A 16,820-nucleotide genomic window follows, 5' to 3' on the forward strand; every position below is an offset into this window, starting at 1 on the left:
TACAATTGCCTCCACCATTTTAAAAAAAATTTCTTCCACACAACTGCTCTTTACTGAAAGGAAGGAAGAACTAATGCCCCAAAATACTGTCCCAATTACAGCTTTCCAGAACTCCCACTCCTGCACTTTGCCCTGGGTGAAATTGAAACTTTCACTGCCATAACTAAGATTATACATTCCTAGTATCAGAGTAGGTTTTTAGGACACAGAAAGGGCCAATTGCTCACTGCACACACAAGAAACTTGAATATATTTGGCACTGGCAGTTCTGAGGAAATCAACTATAGCACTAAACAAGTCCAAGGCATGTCTGCACACACTTCATGCATCTCCACTCTCCAAAAATCTCATTTCAGGGCTCTACTCTCTTTCCTCTCTCCTTCTGGAAGCCCCCTGAAAAGCCCTGTGTTCACGCTCTCTCTTGCTCATAATGGGTAGCTCTTCTCCCCTCCAGGCAAGGGTAGAGAAACTTACCACTGACAGGCACCACGGAAAAGGGAGGAGCTCAGAGAAGGAGGGGAAGTTTGTTTAATCTGATCTTTGTCCTGGGTGAAGAAATACAGAATGAAGGCAGCTCCTAATGGACCTCACTAGAGAGCTGGAAGCTAAGGAGAGGTATAGTATTGGAACACTTTCAGAGAAATCAAGCTGCCCAAGTATGTGTGCATCTTACTCCATATGTAGGAGTGACTCCATCCCAAAAACATACCCCTTCAAATGTGTCCACCTAGTCTGTTAATCAGGGGACAGGGCCAATGTGGAAATCTTCAGGTTAACAAGCAAACCACAGTCTTGCAGACTAACAGCTCTATTCTCAAACTGTTACCAGAGCCTCCAAAATCCAACATCATGACAAATGTTGATACCCAAGTAAACAATTCCTCTGACTATGGGAAACTCCAAGATGGCGCCAACCCAGGGCTCATCCAAACAGGCACACAATAGTTCTGGTTTCAGCCTAAGTGTAGACATGGGGAGGGCTTTTGGGGGAAGTGATTACACTTGTATCTTGGTCAAACTGTCAACTACTCCAGGCTGAGAGCAGTACTTGAGCACACATTGAAGAGTAAGGCCAACCATGTCAATCCATCCCTGGAGGCTCATGGAGCCAGTAGTCTTTGAATACGCTAACAGCGAATGCCATCGTACCATTGGATCAGACAACTTGTACCCTACGTTCATATACCACAGCCATGAGAGAGGACAGGAGATTCTTCTCTGCTTCTGCAGGGGCAAAATCATGATCACCAGAACTGTTCTTGACAGTGAGCCAATTTCTCAATCCAGACAGCATTTTGAGTCACTGTATAAGGTGAGGAGAGAGAAACAATCAGAGATATAGATATACATACACAAACACACCCCTCCTTTAGAAGTTTTAAAATTTTAGCTAAGTACTAATTATTCCCAGCTGTATCTCAAACTAGCCAGCATTAATTAGGTGATTTCATACAGATGTCACTGCAGATGTGGGTTTTAGGGAGAAAGTTAAAGGATAGGTAGTGGCTTGACTGATTAAGACAGGGAGAGCATTCTACGTAGCAGGAGTAGCACTGGTCATTGCTAGAAGCATCTAGTCTTTCTGCTGACAAATAGTCAATATAGCCTTAGACTAGTTCATCTGGAAGACACTTGACACAAACAACCTTGCCAGCTAATCTTCTCTTATGAGGCAAGATAATTAAGAAGCAGGTGAAAAGCAATCTCCAACATCTGATCTTGGCCAGTATCTTAGCATGTCTGAACTGCAATTAGACACCCGTGGCTGGCCCATGCCAGCTGACTTGGGGTAAGGAGCTGTGTAATCACATTATAGATGTTCAGGCTCCGACTGGAGTCCTGGCTGTAGGACCCACCATGGTGGGAGGATCCTAGAGTTCAGGCTGCAACCTGACCAGAATGTCTATACCTCAATTAAACAGTCTGCGGGGCTCAGGCTAAGAAACCCAATTCATCTGGCTTGGGTCAGCTGCAGGTTTTTAATTACAGTGTACACAATACCCTTAGACCCCCCACTTGGACAGACTTCTATGGCACAGTTACTGCAATGGTTGCAAAAGTGGTCCTTTGCCTCTTAGCCATGAACAAAAGACAAGCTTCCATGCCAATGCCATTAATACTTTGCTCTTCTATAACATCTTTCATCCAAGGATCTCAAAGCACTTCTGGGAACATCAGTTACAGCAGCCTGTAGCCTAATTATCCTTCCTCTTCCCCATGCAATAGGGTAGGTACTGTGATGGTTTGCAATCCTGGGAGTGTTGGCCAGTGGTCAGGGGGTTAGGCCCTTTGAATTGCGGGAACGGGGGTTGGTAGGCGAGCCCAGGCCCTCCCACTCCACTGGGATCTGCCCCAGGGCCCTGTGAGGGCTATCAAAGGTCTGACACCCAGAAGCACCTTAAGGCTGCCCTCCCTGGGCCACTTCCTACCATCCCACTGTTGTCTAACAGTCCATAGCAAGAAGGTGAGAAGGAGGTCAAGCTCTAGTGTGTGCAGTTTCTAGTTTCCCAGTGCCAAATGTGGTTTTGGGAAGAAGGAAGGTAGATTGGTTCAGATGAAATTCTGAGACCAATGTGGGGGAGAATTTTGCATGAAGTCTTAGCACCACCTTGTCCCTTGCACAGGGAAGCTCAGCCATAAGTGTCTAAATCTCACTCATTCTTCTGGCCAAAGTGATGGTGACTAGTAGGATCTTTTTCTGAATGAGTTCATGTAAATGAACATTCTGTGAGAGACTCAAATGCAAGCTCTGAGAGTCTCAGGAGGACTCTACTGAGGACCCAGGCAGGGGTGGGCTCTGTGACTGGTGGGTAAGTATGTAGTAGCCCTTTGATACAGTGGGGTGAGGGAAGACCGAGTACAACCGCACAGTTGTGTGACAAGCTGAAAGCACCGCAATGTGGACTTAAATAAAGCCGAGTGAAAGACAGGCCTGACTGAGATTCATTAAATAGTCAAACATTTTTGGTATTGAGGCCTGGACCCAGTCCTGGCCATTTTGGACGTTATGAGAAATCACTTCTAATTGGAAAAATATGTTTGTCTGGTAGATGTTTGCTTTATATCTGGATTTACTGGACCTGTGAGGAGCAGTTTCTGTCCGTGGTGCTCAGCCACCCAACAGCCACACTGTCAGCTGCTGCAATGGATTATTTAGTCACCTGTTGTGAGATTAGACCCAGGCAGTCTGGGAGCTGGATCAGAGGCTGAATGGCCATCTGTCATCAGAACTGCCTTGGCTAGTATGGAGTCATCAGAATGTCATGGCTGTGCATCTTTTGATCTTGGAAATCACCCTGTGAATCGGGGGAACTGTTGGAAAGGCATACAGCAAGCCTTTGTCCCATTGTCGGAGGAAGACATCTGCTAACACTCCTGGACTCAAGCCTCCTCTGGCTCCAAAGTTGACATTTTGCATTGTCCCTAGTGACAGATAAATCAATCATCTCTTCTGATGGAGTAGCCTCTTCCATGATGGATCTGTGTAAGGACCATTCATGGCTCATCACTGATTGCCTACTCAGGAAGTCTGCTAAATTGTTGCAGAGATTTGGACTTATCCTGCATGGCTGCAACTATTAAAGATTCCAGGTTTGAGTGAGAATAAAAGTGCTTGAATTTTTTAGGGCACACGGTAGCACATATCCACTCACTTGGATGTAGGCTCAATGGTTTCTACATTCAGAGTCTCTGTGGGTTTGTACTCTGAGACTGGTGCTGGGTGTCAGCCCCATGTCAAAGATGACCCTGGAGGGGATCTAGGTAATTCAGGGATGACATATCTAGGGCCCATAATTGGTGTGATGGTCAATGCCAGAATCTTTGCTGGTGGTGTTATCGGCGCTGGTTTTCTGAGTGTTGCTTTCATCTTGGTAGTGGGCTTAGATTCCCTGTCTCTGGAGGAGTGTTATCTCTTCTCCTCCTTCTAGCACACAGTCTCTCCCAATGTTTAGAGTTGTGTTTACTCTGCTTGGCCCGTTTTGGTCTTGCCCTTGGATTGAGGCACCCAGTGTCAGTTCCAACAATAATAGCCTGTGTCAATGGCCCAGTGCCAAGATAGTCGGTGCTAATTTTGGCAACATTTTCTATACTGCTTTTCTGTCACTGCTTGACCCTATGGCGTGAGGTCTGCTGGAGGAAGCATTCACTGAAGATGGCTCTTGTCATTCTTTGGAGATGGTAATCTCTTCTGGGTCCAAGGTGGTGCACATCGATTGTTTGAGCAGGAATAGTATCAGCTGCACATTCCTCAACTTATGCATCCTCAAGAAGAACAGTTGCACACTGCACACTTACCAGGGGGTATGATTTCCCCTCAAAACAGAACAGGCATTGACTATGCCTGTCAATGAGGGGGTGTCAAGGTTCCTTCCCCACTCTGAACTCTAGGGTACAGATGTGGGGACCTGCATGAAAGATCCCCTAAGTTTATTCTTACCAGTTTAGATTAAAAACTTCCCCAAGGGACAAACTTTGCTTTGTCCTTGAACCCTATGCTGCCACCACCAAGCGTTTTAAACAAAGAACAGGGAAAGAGACCACTTGGAGACGTTTTCCCCTAAAATATCCCCCCAAGCCCTACACCCCCTTTCCTGGGGAAGGCTTGATAAGAATCCTCACCAATTTGTACAGGTGAACACAGACCCAGACCTTTGGATCTTAAGAACAATGAAAAATCAATCAGGTTCTTAAAAGAAGAATTTTAATTAAAGAAAAGGTAAAAATCACCTCTGTAAAATCAGGATGGTAAATACCTACAGGGTAATCAGATTCAAAACAGAGAATCCCTCTAGGCAAAACCTTAAGTTACAAAAAGACACAAAAACAGGAATATACATTCCTTCCAGCACAGCTTATTTTACTAGCCACTAAACAAAAGGAAATCTAACGCATTTCTAGCTAGATTACTTAATAACTTAACAGTAGTTGTAAGGCTGCATTCCTGATCTGTTCCCAGCAAAAGCATCACACAGACAGACCAACCCTTTGTTCCCCCCCCCCCTCCAGATTTGGAAAGTATCTTGTCCTCTCATTGGTCATTTTGGGTCAGGTGCCAGCTAGGTTACCTTAGCTTCTTAACCCTTTACAGATGAAAGGGTTTTGCCTCTGGCCAGGAGGGATTTTATAGCTCTGTATACAGAAAGGTGGTTACCCATCCCTTTAGAGTTATGACAGGGGGATAAGTCCATCGCTAATCAGGTGGGTTTAAACCGGGATTGATAGTGACAGGCACAAGGAAACTAGCCCCTCTGTAAAGAAGGGTATACTGGAGGAATCTTTTTTCCGCTCATTTTTTTTTAACAGACAATTTTAAAAAAAACAACCCCTAAGAATGAAGAGGCTGATGGAGGTTTCTTCACCAAAATGTTAGGAAAAAAATGAGTTTGAAGCTAACTTGGACCAGGTTGGACACTTGCTGCGTTCCATCTCGCTGTCACAGACAGTAAGAGGGAACCTCAGCAGGGTTATAGATGCTCTGCCCTTTACGCTGTCACATGGAAGCACAAGGGGGTACAGGGTGCATGTGAGGTCCCGACAGAAATGGCTTTTCAAAATAATCCAATCTCGCATACATGAGGCACGTGAGCAGTCACAATGGGATCCCCGCTGACACATACTCCAACAAGAACATATAGATCCACTGGCAGAACACCAGGCCTGAGTTGGCAGCAGAGCCCTGGGAAATCAACAGCTAGAAGGGGAAGGAGGGAAGGGGTGGTTGAGCAAAGCTGGCAGCATTAACTCAGCGCCTTCCTTTCTCACAATCCCTTCCCTGAGGAATGTGCAACTGGGGAAACCTTCAACCACATGTTCACTGTGGGGACATACTGGGATATTAATGGATTTTTCGAGCTGTAAAGTATTTGAGAAACAGGGTCTCACTCTACTGTTTCATGTTATGAGCTAAACGATACCAACAACAAATCTAACCTCATGAGACCAGAGTCAAACCTTTATACCTCCTTTCCTTATAATCCAAACTACACCACAGCACTTACACCTAATAAACTTGACACGGGATTCCTAGGCTTTGGGCATATACAATGGAAAACATTAGCAGCAGGGAGAGATGCCAAGTATATAGTCAGTTAGTACTGTCTCCCCAAATAGCGTGCTAGAATCCAAAGTTGTCTTGTTTCACAAGATAGCCATAGGAGAGAACAATTTCAAAGTACTGGGAAAATTCAGATGGCTGGTGCCAATGGTTTTCCACTGAAAAGGAGCATTGGATTAGAAAAATATAACAATAAATGATCCCTTAGTATTATACAGGGACTACCATCCACCAAAATCCCATACACACACACCCTCCCCGTTGTATCCACCAATGAAATTGCAGCCACTTGCCTCTGGGGTGAAATCCAGCAGCTTCTAACTGCACTCAAGAACATACAAAACAATTTATCACAGGAGGTAAAGCATCCTGCAGCATCATGTTTCTTTCCCCTGCAGGTCTCCTATCCAAGTATTAACCAGGCTCAACCCTTTGTGAGATGACAAAATCATAGACAAAAGAAGTAAGGCTAATAGCATGACTTTTCCTTTAACAATAATGCAGAGGATCCCAATCCCAAATGTAATTACAAATCAAAACCAAATGAATGAGCTAATAAATGACTGCATATTGTCATGAACACTCCTATGGTGCAGAACTTTTCTCTCATTCTCAGTATGGGTGCCAGAACTAGTAAATCCCAAATCACTCTCAGAATGAATCACGCCTATCACAAGAGCAATTCTCAGTAGCCTGTAGTTTTTAGCCTCAGCTCGATTCCCTAATGCAAATGAAATGGTTTATAAAATGCGCACATTTTTGAAGGAGAACGTGATGCATGGCTGAGTGACCCTCTGTTCCCTACTAGGAATGGGCAACATTTTCATACATCAGCCCACCCTGCAGCATGGAACAATCCCAATCTTTTAGTTTTCAGTTATTTGCTACATTCTTCTTATATACTGGGGAAGTGAGGTGGAAAATGAACACTCCTCCTCTACTATGCTGGAATAATCCACCAAGAGAAATTAAAGTTCACTAGACAATTATTCTGTGAGCAGAATGTTTTTTTTCTTTTTAAAATTGGAGTTACTGGGCCAAAGTCTGTGACCTGCTAAGGCAGTAGAGAGTGGTCATAAGCAGCAGGAGGTGGTTAGTGGAGAATTTCTCCTGTGACTCTTTGCCAGCAGACAACCCTCCTGTGATAGCTCTCCTGCCGCCGCAAGAATGCTGTGGGGGAGTGACAGAGCAGAGCTCTGCTGTGCCCAATTCTCCGCAGGGACCATAGTTCGGCGGTATAAGTTACAGCTGCCTCCTGCAGCTTTAGTTTATACCAAGGCTAGTGGCAGAGGATCAGAGAGCTGCAACTGGCTCCCTGCAGCCTCCCACCACCACATTCAAGCTCTGCGAGGGCAGGGTGGAGACTCTTCTCTGCTGTACTTGACACCATCCCTGCAGAATGGTTTTGCAGGAAAGAGAGAGTGCTCTGGAACTTCAGAAAATTCTGAGTGAAAGGCGGCTTGCAGGAACTCACACTTAAGGAAAAACAAAGGGGAAAATTCATCTTTGATGTTAGTGGTTGCCACTTCTGCCATTTTATTGTGGTCACTTATTACTGGTGCAGGCTGAAATGCATCATCCATTACATCTTCAATACGCCATCTATATATGTTGCTTTGTTTAGAGATGTGGATGCTGCTTTACAGGCAAATACAAAGGTGAAGTCTCTGCCCCAAGATCCTCACAGCTACCAATTCAACCAAGGGCTACAGACATGGTGAATGCGAGGAGGATAAAAATAAACAAAAGGAGAAAATACAGTCTGGGAGGTGGAGGTGGAATGCAGTTTTCCAAAAGGAGCAACATGTCAAAGCTGGTGGGCATTGTAGATTTCTTGTCAGTTACTGTATTTTCCTTTTCCTTTTATGTTGTGCTATTTATACAGCATTTGTTGTGAGTCAGGTAAATTAGAAAAGGAGTACTTGTGGCACCTTAGAGACTAAAATTTATTTGAGCATAAGCTTTCATGAGCTACAGCTCACTTCATCGGGAGCTGTAGCTCACGAAAGCTTATGCTCAAATAAATTTGTTAGTCTCTAAGGTGCCACAAGTACTCCTTTTCTTTTTGCGAATACAGACTAACACAGCTGCTACTCTGAAACCTTAGAAAAGTACAGCGTAACACCTTACTTTATCATCTGGTCTGTAAGATGCTTCTAGAAAGAGAGAGCAAGCCAAAGGACTAAACCATAAGGGATTGGCTCCTCTCAAGGTACGTCTAGGTTGCAATAGTTGCTCAAATAGACATTCCTGAGTTAGCTCAGTTCCCTGAATAGTTATGTCCTGGAAGCAGGTGTTCCAGACTGGGCTGTACAAGACCACCTAGAACCCTGGGTAATTACTGGTGGCACTAGCCTGCACTGCTGCAGCTTCGCTACTTCGACACAGATTAAACACGAGTGACTGCAATCTAGACATACCCTCAGAGATCAAGCGCTCCTCCTCTGTCTTCCCTGTTTTAGGATACAAAAGTCCCCTGAACAGCTCTGTCAATGCAAGTCAATCCCTGACCCCCACAAAGTTGTGACCATGCACCTTCGTTCTTATTTGAAGAGTGATGACCATTCATATCATATAGTTGTAGATCTATAATGTGAATTACCTCCAAAGATGGGCACTAATAGTCCAAAAAGACCTTTACTTGTCACACTGCAGTCTCTGCATGTATAAATTCATGACCTAAAGCGGTCTCTTGACTTGAACTTCTTGAAAGATTTAAACCAAATGAATGTGGTAATCAAGGATAGATCCACTTTCTGTGTGGCAAGAACCACCTTTTAGTCTAAGAATCCAAAAATATCTGAGAAGGATTTGTTATCAGTGAGTGAAATAAATTTGAAAAGAGCCAGTTTAGCTCCTTTTTTCGTTATCTGGTCTGTAAGGTGCTGCTAGAAAGAGACCACCACAGCGCCTTTCGCAGAGGAACCACTCTTTCAAAATATCAGGAAGAGCTGAACCAACACTAACCGTGACAAGATAATCTCATGCCTTGGAACCACATCACTCCTCACAAAGCTTTCTATTTTCCTCTCAATAGTGAAAATCGATTATTAAAGCAAGGCCTCAGAAGATCCAGGCCTGCATGACCCGCTGCCCTGAAACTAGAACCAGAGCACCAGCTCTAGGTGGCACCTGCCGCAATGGATTTCACAGCTCCAAGGAATCTTGGCACTATGACAACGACGAGCAGAAGAATAAATAAGTATAGAAAATAAATGGTACAGCGTTTGTTCCTGGTAAAGAGATCCATGCAGGGACTGTGTGGGTGGGAAGCTACTGCCCTCAACATCATGGAGAGCATTTCTCTTAAGATCCTAATTTTACAGCTCCAACTGATTTATATTGCCCAGGATGAGTGCCTATTTGAAGAGTCTTATCCCGACACTCCTGCAGCCAGCAGGAGATGAGCTACAGCACCTGTGGTTTGTTACAGTTAAAACTTCTTTAAACTCTGGAAAACAACAACAGGTGCAACTAAAAAACAACACACACTAAACCAACTGCAGTATGGCAAATGAAATCAGCAGGGCTCAGTGCCCAGGTGACTTCTGCTCCTCGGTTCATGTGTCTTAGTTTTTCAGTCCAAACTATGCAGTCCCTGTATCAAATCTACGTTAGCTATTTCTAATCAGCTTACTAGGTGATATCTAGGTACACCATAGTTTAGGTGAAATCCTGCCCCACTGAAGTCAATGGCAAACTCTTTTTGATGTCAATGGGGCTAGGATTTCACCCTCTAGCTTTGTGCTAGGTATTTATATCGCTCTTCACCCTAATGTTTAAATGCTGGCTAATGCCATGCCAGATTGAAAAGAAACAGGTTCCTGTCCAAGGGCAGCTAGCTGAGCTCCAAGATGACTATCTGCTCTGCCTTTGCTGAACTGGAACCAGGTGTGTAGAGTCCAGCAGATTTGCTGTCTAGCACCACTATGCCTCCCAAGCAGCAAGAATTTCAGGAAAGTCAAACAGAAAACCCTTTTTCCTGTGTAGGATGTGTTTCATAGACACTGCGTACCAAATGCTTCACAATGTTAAATAATGACAGATGAAGCGACAAAATAAGAGGCAAATACAAGGGGGACTGGATGGCTCAAGGGCATTGCAATCGGACACAGACTTATTTCTAGGTTGCTGGTTCAAACCCAGAGCAGATCAGTAGAGACCACACCTGAAATGAATAAGAAGCCACTGTAGGTGTCTGAGGAGGGAATGATCGCACTTCTTTCAGCTCCAGTACCACACACATCACCATGGTCTGAGTGCATGAGAAAGGTGGGAAGTAGCATTCTGCTGAATTCTGGAGCTCTTTATTATACCCAAAAGAGCAAATTTGTGAGGCCTTTGGTCCCTTCTGTCATTTTACTCCCTCTATTTCGTCCAGGAATTTTTTTTAAATAAAGAAAATTAAAAGAAATAAGAACACATGGACTCGAGAGCCCCCGTATTTCACTGGGGATAGTGCTAGTCCCAGCAGTAAGGTTTCTTAGCTTGGTAGGCTGGGTTGCTGTGATCTACAGCAGTTTGCTATGCAAGCTCTCCAGCCACCACTTTGTCTGTTCCTGGAACATGGATTGCTCACTAATCCACTTTACAGCAAGAGAGATCAGTTTGTTGCCATGATACACGCACCTCAAAACAAGTAAACAAGGACAATGCAGGTGCCTGGAGAGGATTATTTGATTATCTGGCTTTTCATGTGCACAGAAGAATAATAAGCACTACTGATTGTATTATTGTGGTAGTGACACTAATGCTGTTATGGTTGACGAGGCACTGTCATAATCCCCTATTATCAGATAAATAACTTCCGAGAAAAAAGTGAGTATTTCTAGAGAAGCAGGATGAGAAGCAGATATACCCAACAAACATACTCTAATCTTAGGCCAATAACCCCCCCCCCCAAAAAAAAACCAAAACCAAAACCAAAAACAAACCTGCAAAAGTAAAAAGAATGCAGGCAGAAGTCCAGAAGCAGAGTGGAGATTACCCAGTTTATTACACTGAAAGCAGCATGTATGATTATCTGATTGTAAGCAGCTGGCATTTGTGTGCATTCAATGCAAGCAACTCACGACCCTCACAAACCAAATACAGGGTCTGGAGACCACAGAGGCTGAACTGGAGGAGCTAAGGCAGACAGAGAGTACATAGACAAGAATTTCACAGACACAGTAGAGCACTCCAACCCCACATCTGACAGCCTCTGTGCTGTGGAGGAGGATGAAAATCTCAGGAAAGGAGAACATCAAGCTGGAGTGGAGGGAAAGATCCCAGAGATGGGACCCTTCTTCCAGATGATGTTTCACTGAGAATACCCCTCCAAAGGAGGGAACTCCAGTTACTAGGAAGAGACAGGTAATAGTAATGGGGGATTCAATTATCAGAAATATAGATAGTTGGGTTTCTGATGACTGGGATATTGCATGCTGAATTGCTTGCCGTGTGTGACAGGAGTGCACCTTTCAAGACATCTAGATACAAGCTTACGTGCAGTGCTGGGGAGGAGCCAGTGGTAGTGGTATTTGTAGTCACTCTTGACATAGGGAAAGGTAGGACAGAGATCCAGGAGGCCAAATTTAGGCTGCTAGGTAAGAGATTAAAGTCCAGGGCCTCCCTAGTAGAATTCTCTGAAATGCTTCCAATTCCACAGGCTGAGCCATCACAGTAGCATTTAACTTCAAAAAGTTATACAAAAATGAGTGCACTAGTAAAATGGAAATTAAAAAGAACAGTCACAAGGGAGAAATGCCTGCAAGCTGCATGGAACTTATTTAAAGACACCATAGTGGAAGCTCAAACTAAATGTATATAGCACATAAAAACAAACAGTTACAGGCCCAAATAAATGCCACCATGGCTAAACAGAGTAAAAAAGAGGCAGTTAAAGACAAAAGAATATCCTTAAATTGGACATCACATTCTGCTGAGGAAAACAGAAAGGAGCATAAACTCTGGCAAGTCAAGTGTAAAAATATATTTAGGCAATCCAAAAGAAGAATTTGAAGAGAAACTAGCAAAAGACAAAAACTAACATCAAAATATTTTGATGTACAGCAGAAGCAGGAAGCTTCCAAACACTTAGTGGGAATACTCAATGACTGAGGTGCTAAAAGAGCACTCAAGGAAGGCAAGGCCATTGCAAAGATGCTAAATGAATCCTTTGCATCAGCCTTCACCGCAGAGGATGTGAGGGAGAGTATCATGCCTGAGTCACTCTTTTTGGGAGACAAATCTGAAAAATTGTCCCAGATTGAGGTGTCAAGCGAGAAAGTTTTGGAACAAATTGACACATTACAGAGTAATAAGTCACCAGGCCAGATGGTATTCACCCAAAAGTTTGGAAGAAATTTGTGGTGGGACGTCTATCCAATGCTGGCAAAAGAGGGGTTAAAGCAACCCCGGGGAGGCTGCGCAGGAGACAGCCAATTTGGAAAAGGGTTGTAGAGACAGCCAATCAGGAGAAGGTTTAGAGAGACAGCCAGTCAGGGCCAGGCTGGGCCATATAAAAAGGGCTGCTGAACAGAGCAGCTTCAGTCACTCCCTGGAGGTTGAGGAGATGAGGACTGGTTGCCTTAAAGCAGGAAGAAGAGACAGCCCCATGATCAGACCAGTGCTGGATGGGTCAGGGGAGCAGGAGTGAGCTCCCAGCTGACCGCTGCCAGCGTTAGGCCCTGATACAAGTGGGGAGAAGGTGCTAGGGGTGTGGGGAAGTGGCCCAGGGAAACAGATGGCGGGGGTTGGAGGTGATTCAACGCCTGGCTGCCGGCTAGAAGGTCTGTGGGCTTGGGTTCCCCCCCACACCTTTGGCCCCACTGGCCACTGAGGGGAGTGGCTAGAGTATGGGCTGCAGCCTGCCACTGATGCAGGTAGCTAGACCCTGGACTGCAGCCTGCCACTGAGGCATGTGGCTGGACAGCGGACTGCTGATTCCCCGGAAGGGGGGGGGGAGAGAACCAAGTTGGGCACTACTGGAGGGCTGTGTCCAGAAGAGGATACTGCGGTCCTAAGAGTGACATGGGTCCTGATGACAGAAGTGATGGCACTGAGATGCTACTAGATGAGGGCTCACTGGTGAACCAGAGCTAATTCCCAGGAGGGCCAGCAGGAGGCACTGCAGTGGTGAGTTGCACCCCGTCACAGAATTAAAATATGAAATTGCAGAACTACTAACTATGTAACCTATCATTTAAATCAGCTTTTGTGCCAGATGACTGGAGGAAAGCTAATGTGACACCAAATTTTGAACACAGGCTCCAGAGGTGATCCTGGTAATTACAGGCTGGTAAGCTTAACTTCAGTACCAAGCAAATTAGTTGAAACTACAGTAAAGAAGAGAATGAACACATTGATTCTTCCCCAATGCACTGTGTTCATCTATGCGCCTTTTTAAATGGGAATATATTAGAATTCTTTGAGGGTCAACAAACGTGGACAATGGTGATCCAGTGGATATAGCGTACTTGGACTTCCAGGAAGCCTTTGACAAGGTCCTTCAGCAAAGGCTTTAAAGCAAAGCAGGCAATCATGGGATAAGAGGGAAGGTCCTCTCATTGATCCGTAACTAGTTAGACGTATTTCCTGCCTCTAAAATTATTATTTTAAATCTTAAATCCAATTCTTTAACTCTCTCCCTAACTGAAAATAAAACTGACTGACACTCTGACTGAAAATAAAACCTGTCTTCTCTTGAATTTATTACGAAGAGACAGAACACAGCAATGTGCGGGAATATAATTATTACCTTCCTTTCCCAGGCCTTACATACTGCTCTCATAATGTTCCACCTAAATGATTTAGCACCTCTAACATGCATAGTCCATCACATGCTCCACTTATTCTTTACATGCACTTGCTGTTCAAATGGCAAGATGGAAAGCTGAACCCATCAGTTGATCACATAGATTTTACTGGAGGGGAAGAAAAAAATGTGTAATTCTTCAGGGAAATTTATTCAAAGCTAACAATTCTAATGATAAACTTGTATCAAAACCAGTGCTACAAGTGGTGCCATCCTATCCCTGAGCACTCAAAACATTTTATTGAACACCTACTGTATCATTACAATAATGTGCACTGTTGCCACCAATCATAACTATCAGGGTTTTCTCTAAGTTCTCTTCCTTGACCTCAAGATATAATTCACACACTAAGAGCAGCTAATTATTTGCTTCAAATATGGTCACTGAAAAAACTAGAGGTTTTAAAGAGTGTAAATTGTACACAAGCAGCGTGTAACCATCTGATGGGAAGGTGCACAAACTGCTAGCAGCTCCCAGGCCAAACTTAAGAATTACATATAAAAAACATTTAATGAATGTTAAGGTTGCAAAGTCAAGCACTCAGCAATTAGGAAATGCCAGAATTAAGGTTACCTGTGCAACCTTAATTTGGACTGTGTGTGCATGTATTACAATAGTATTTAATTACTAGTTTGAGTGCTTGCCTTTGCAAACTTAACATTTTTAATGTAATTTTTGTATGCAACTTCCTAGATTTGTTTTTTTATTCCCTGAAAACATAGAAATTCCATCATTGGAACCATACTGACCTCCACGTGGGTCATCAGCAGGGTTTGATGTTTTAGATCCACTGCACAGACTTCCGCCACTTGAGCAAACAGAGAAACTAATACCGGTAGTAGGCGGTTATTTTCAATGAGGCACACGTTCTGTCAATGGGTTTCACAGCAATTTGCTGATAGCTGAGGAATGCTGAGAGTCAGGAATCCTGGATTCTATTCCAGGTTCTCAGGAGAGTGTACTCCAGTAGTTACAGACATTTCTGCCCCTGTCCCTCCGACACCTGACCTATTCTATAGAGGTTCTTATACTGCACTCATAAACATAAAATCTGAGCTCCTTCAAGCAGTGCATTGAGCAATGTGACTACACACACGTCATGTGCTTGTTCTTTCACTCTCTGCCCAGAGGGAGAAGCATGTGTAATGGAGTGTCTTGTTTTGGTCGGGGGAGGGGTTGGGTTTTTTTAAAATCAATGTACCTGCCACTATGTGTTTATGAAGAAATCAAGGTCAAAGAAATCTGCCTTGAGCTTGGCGTGGAAAAGGGTGAGATCTATGATGGTCCTGAGTTCCTGGGCAAGTTCATTCCAGAGTCTTGCACTGGCCCCAGAGAAATTTCTGTGTCCCATACAGGATGAGCTTTACTGTTACTGTTGAGAGTTCCATTGTGCCTGAGCAGTATACTTGCTGAACACGGTCTTCATCCTGGAGCTTTAGACAGTTTTTTGGATACCCTGGGTCCACAGTGTGGAGCACTTTAATGGTACAGACTGAGAACTTGATTCAAAATTCTGTGGGAAGCCAGTGCAGCGACTGAAGGACAGGTGTGATGTGCTCAGAGTAACCTGTGCTGCTGAGGAGAAGCATTGCGTCGCAGTGTACTACCTGGAGTTTAAGTGCTGAAGGCTTCCTGCCCAGGTATATGGAATTGCTGTTGTCCAACCAAGAGATAACAAGGACATGAATAACTGAGTGCAGGTCTTTGTCCACCAGAATGGAAGTGTCTCAAACTGGAGATGGTAGAAAGTGTTAGTCTTGAATCTCACTATATGAAAGCTCAGCATCAATAAGGAATGCAAGAGAACTCCTAAACTATGGACTGAATTGACCACGTGTGGATATGTACCTTCAACCAAAGATGACTGCACCGTGGCTTCAAACTGTTCAAAATACTTTCCTCCGATCACAAGCATCACCCTCTATCTTGCTCAGATAAGCCAGCTGTTCTTCATCCCTGAGCTGATCTCCTCTAAGCTCTGGGTCATCTTGGTGGTAGTGGTGTGGTCGTATGTGGTGAAGGATAGGTAGAGCTGTGTATCAGTTGCATATTGCTAGCACTTGAGTCCCTGTCATCTGATCAGTTCACCTAGTGGCTGCATATAGATGTTGAATACAGACTAACATGGCTGCTACTCTGAAACCTGAAAAAAACTGGAGAGAGAACTGATTTTTGTGCAACTTGACAAGCTAGGGGCTAATGGTGGAGGTGCTCCAGGCTGCTTCAGCCTATGCTTGTCCCAGTCTCCCTGTGGCCTCCCTCAGTTCTACAACCCAATCCTAGTCCATTCTCCACCCCATCACCCCTTGGTTTCATGTCCCAGTTCCAGTCTTGCCCTCCCCAGTTCTTTGTCCCTTCCTATAGATCAAGTTCTTGTTCCAAGCATGAAGGTGCTAGAACTTCCAAATAAAGCAGTTGTAAGGATTTTTTCACCTGGACAAAACAGATTTTTTTCCCTAACCTCAGTCTGAGAAGTGGCTGAAATGTTTTTCCAAAAAATTCAGCAGGAGGCAGACACCCAGCATAAAAAATTTGAGCCCAAATGGTTAAAGTTAGACAAAATTATAAGCAACTGGAACCAGGATTTTATAATGGAAAACGTTGAGCAACCTTAACTATTGGCATCGCTACTTTTGCCGTCTATACTAAAATGGCGTATTCTGTAGCTGCTCTCATCCACCACTAAGTACTGCAACCTGCTTGAGCCAAACAATTAGGCAAAATTATATATTGGGATCTGAAGTCTGCATCTACACAGGGAGAGCAGCCACATACTGAAATTAAGAACTCTGAAGACTTCAGATGGCCTTATTTAATTACACAGATTGAACTGGATTATGTTAGAGGAACAACAGTCCAGTGATTAAGGTGCTAGTTTATGACCCAGAAGACACCGGTTCAAAGCCTGCTCTATTACAGCACACTTGGGCAAATGACCTAAGTGACTTTGGGCAAACCATGGCAGC

General features: G+C 44.2%; 1 protein-coding gene across 18 annotated transcripts in view; it reads right to left on the reverse strand.

Annotated features, from left to right (window-relative positions):
• Positions 1-16,820, reverse strand: part of ASXL2 (ASXL transcriptional regulator 2) — a 236,576-nt gene that overhangs the window by 60,756 nt on the left and 159,000 nt on the right. The gene's annotated exons all lie outside the window — the stretch shown is intronic.

This window comes from Dermochelys coriacea, chromosome 3 (assembly GCF_009764565.3).
Source record: "Dermochelys coriacea isolate rDerCor1 chromosome 3, rDerCor1.pri.v4, whole genome shotgun sequence".
Lineage (NCBI taxonomy): Eukaryota > Metazoa > Chordata > Testudines > Dermochelyidae > Dermochelys > Dermochelys coriacea.